Here is a 4,325-nt window from a genome sequence, read left to right on the forward strand (position 1 = left end):
GCCTTATTTACCCCCATAAATCCTGCCTCATCTAGACCTATGCCTGTCCCAGTACAGGAGGAAGAGAAATATTTACAGAAGGAAAGAAGGGGGGAGGGGCAAATACCAATATCCTTGGGAACTTCACAAGGAGCAAAACAAGCAAAACCCAAACAGCCAAACCCTAGGTCTGGTACAGGAAAATAGGCAAAGTGAAATAGAGTCCAATTCGTTTGCTTAAACGATATTAAACTCTAGGGGAAAATGGAAAGATAGCTCCGCTGACAGGACTGCGAGCTGTGGAAAGGGGCCAGGCAATTACATTAGGGAAAACAGATAAGTTTGTGAGTTGCCAAATAAAGAAGCAATCACAGAGATAAAAGCAGGCGCTTTCTCCAAACGGAAAACATAACTAAATCATTTGTCAACTTCCTGTGCAGAGCCCAGGCACCTGATCCAGAGACAAATCAGGGTTTTTTTTGTTTGTTTGTTTTTAAACCGGTGTTATCTTAAATAGCCTGATTCCTTTGCCTCGGGCTAATTTGGATTAATCTCTCTCCCCAGGAGGCCATAAAATCCTTCCTTTCCTTCATAAACCTTTCAGCCGGTCACTCATCTGCCAGTGAAGTTTGAACTCCCTCCTTACTCCCCTTGGTGGGGAGTGGAGGGCATGGGGGTAGGGTGGGGGGTAGGGGGTGCGGCTGTTGGGGGTGGGGTCTGAAGAAGGTGTGTCAGGAGCAGAGAGGCAGAGAAGAGGGAGAGAGAGCACATCTTGCATTACGTTCAGAAGTAATGTCTTCCGATTCATTTACTGAGACAAGCTCCTGTCCTTTTAAGAGTCACTGTGGTCTGTAAACTTTTCAGAGTCACAGATCCTTTGTTTTTTGTTTTTTAAACATCTTATTTGTTTATTTGAGAGAGGGAGGGAGGGAGAGAGAGCCCAAGCAGGAGAAGGGACAGAGGCAGAGGGAGAAGCAGGCTCCGCACTGAGCAAGGAGCCTGATGAGGGATTGGGGACTTGGGACAGGGTTCCGGCATCCTGGGATCATGACCTGAACCAAAGGCACATGCTTAACCAACTGAGCCATCCAGGCACCCAGGGCACACAGATCCTTTTGAAAATCTGGTCAAAGGATTGGGATCCCCACTTCAAAAAAATACACATATGCTCGCACACTTTGACAAACAATTGCAAAGGCTTTTGCATCCCCTGAAGCCCAACCTTGGATCCCAAGTTAAAAACATGCGCTCTAGAGCCTGGAATGGCAGTCTTTTGGAGAGGGCCCCAGAAGCTTAAAATATGACAATGCTGTCCTTTTGTATTTTAAATGGGGGTTGAAGGCCTCAATTGCATTATGAGGAGCAACTTGGGAAGTGGCCTACCTTGAGGACCCTGCTAGCTGAGACTGAGTAAGGGACAGGTGGGGCTAGGTATGGAGAGATAGGTAGGGGGCTACATGATCTGGCTCACCAAAAATCCCAGAAATGCTGAGGCATAAGGAAACCAGAGATAAGGGAACATAATCAGACCACCTCGTTTGTCTTAAACATCAGAGATGAGATATTCAAAGGAAAAGTAATCATGGTGCTATCCGTGGTGATGTCAAGAACATTTTAGGTCCCTCGTCAGTTTTCTCAAAAAGGCTGGCCATTAAAGCCCTCAGTGGCAAGAGACCCTTCTTGCTCTAGAGAGCTTTCTTTCTGTTCTCATCTTCACTTAATAAATTATCACTTCACCCCTCTGTGTTTGCAAATTCCTTCAACTCCATGCACAAGAATCCGGCAACAAGACCTGGGTGAGGGGAGAAATTGACAGGGAAATGCTAGCACTGTCTTTTTTGGGAACACTTCAACCTTCTAAAAGTCAGGTCTTCACTGAAGTTTAGCCTGTAATTTACCAATGCTGCCACAAGGCGGCAGTGCTGCGGTCGTATGGTTTTTCTTGCGAGTAAGCCTGTGTGTGCATATTTCTGGGTTCCAAAACCAAATCAAAAATTTTCCATTCTACTTTTTCAGTAACTCAAGAACAAATATAGAGAGCCAAATACCTGACTACCAAGTGCCTACTGCTGGCTTAGGTATTGGGTGTGCAAAGATAAGGAAGATCCATCAGTATTTTTATGTTCCTTTCTTTTTACTTCCTGCAGCAATAGTTAGCCTTCATGTGGCTAGATTTTCATTTCTGAAACTCTTTCAATCATTCTCCCTTTCAGAGGCAGGTAGTGAGTACATATATATCTTGTCTTTTAATTTCACAAAATCCGTGTGGGCTGTACCTGGCATTTTCCCCCTCTGAATTTCCTGAACTCTGAGATAATGTAGTGTCTTTTTACTGAATAACTAAGAATTTTTATTAAAACAGATAACTGTTATACAGATGAAGAAGTATTACTGGTCACCAAGGAGTTCACTAAGCTCTCTTCATAAACTAGAGATATTATTCTTAGATGCCCCTGATCCACACCTCTAACACTCTCTCCTTCTCTCTCTCTCACACACACACACATTCTTTAGGCTGCTGGGAAGTAGGCCAACTCCTGTAAGGAAGTTGGATTTGATTTAGGCCTTGAAGGAAATTTTTTGTCATTATTGCTCAAAGTATTTGTCTTCTCTGAATTCCCAAGTTCTTGTGATCTGGCATATGGTGTAAATGACCAAACTTTCAGTTACTTGTGTGCCTATTCTGTCCTGCAGGATGGGGATGAGTTTCCATCTGCCAAAGCATCGTAGGTAAAATGCCCAATAAGTAACATCGGTTGAATATATCAGTTAGGAAGGATATGAACAGTGAGACAAAGAGTTGTGGGGAAGGGGGCACATTGGGCAGAAAGGGCAAAGACAGCTGGGTAGGAAACTCCAAGGCTCTCACAGGAGAAGGTGACTCCTCCCAGTGTGACTAGGGAGAATGCGTCACAAGGGCAGAGGAAGACAGAAGATTGGGGGGGTGGGGAGCAGACAGACTGAAGTCACCTTGAATTTTAACCTAAAGAATCTGGACTTGGTTCAGTAGGCAAAGGTGAGCCAATGAAGGTTTCCAAGTAAAGATTTCAGCAAGACTCAGAAAGAACAGGTTGGGCTAAGCCAGAACCAGTAGGAATCCATCACACACATTCCGGGGTGAGGTCATAAGGGGGCCAAACCCTCTTATGAAACACCTTTCACAGTGACAGGGAAGGGTGGACGGAAGTGAGATGGTTAATGGAAGAATGAATTAACAGAACTTGGTGACTGCATGTGGAGTGGCCAAGGAGAGTGGCCTGGGGCCTAGAGGGAAATGAGGTGCTAGACTGGGAGCCAAGATTCACATTCAAAAGAGTACCAACTGTAAACTTCTGATGTTATCTCCAAATGAATTTGAATATAAAATTACAAAGACACACACACAAACAAGATTGCTCATAGATATAGACAAGCTGATTCCTAAAATTATATGGAAAGGTAAAGAAGCTTGAATTGTCAGAATAATTTTGAAATAGAAAATCAAAATTGAAGAATTTGCACTACCTGATTTTAAGACATACTATGCACTACAGTAATCCAGACGGCGTGGTATTAGGGAAAGAATAGACATATGGTTCAAAGGGAGAAATAGAGTCCAGGAACAGACTCACAGAAATATGATCAATTGATTTTTGACAAAGGTGTAGAGGCAATTCAGTGGCATGTTTTCAGCAAATGGTGCAGAGACAGTTGGATTTCAACCTCAACCTCAACCTACCTCACACCATATATAAAAATTAACCTAAATGAATCATGGATCCAAATATAAAATATAAAGCAATAAAGTTCTTACAAGAAAACATCATAAAATCTTTGTGACCTTGAGTTTGGCAAAGAGCTCTTAGATATGACACCAAAATGATGATTCATAAAAAAATAATAAATACATTTCCTGAACTTTAGAACTTTTGCTCTGCTAATGACACAGTAAAGAGAATGAAAGTTCAAGCCACAGAATGGGAGAAAATATTTGCTAATCATGTATCTGGCAAATATATCTAGAATATATAACGAACACTCAAAACTCAAGAAAACAGGGGCACCTGGGTGGCTCAGTAGGTTAAAGCCTCTACCTTCGGCTCAGGTCATGGTTCCAGGATTCTGGGATAGAGCACCGCATCCGGCTCTCTGCTCAGCGGGGAGCCTGCTTCCCCCCTTCTCTTTGCCTGCCTCTCTGCCTACTTGTGATCACTGTCTGTCAAATAAATAAATTTTAAAAAATAATAAGAAGAAAACAATCTAATAGTTAAAAAAAAAGACAAAGGATGACTGGGTGGCTCAGTCAGTTAAGCATCTGCCTTTGGCTCAGGTCATGATCCCAAGATCCTGGGTTCGAGTCCTGCATT

Source organism: Mustela erminea, chromosome 4 (genome assembly GCF_009829155.1).
Source record: "Mustela erminea isolate mMusErm1 chromosome 4, mMusErm1.Pri, whole genome shotgun sequence".
Lineage (NCBI taxonomy): Eukaryota > Metazoa > Chordata > Mammalia > Carnivora > Mustelidae > Mustela > Mustela erminea.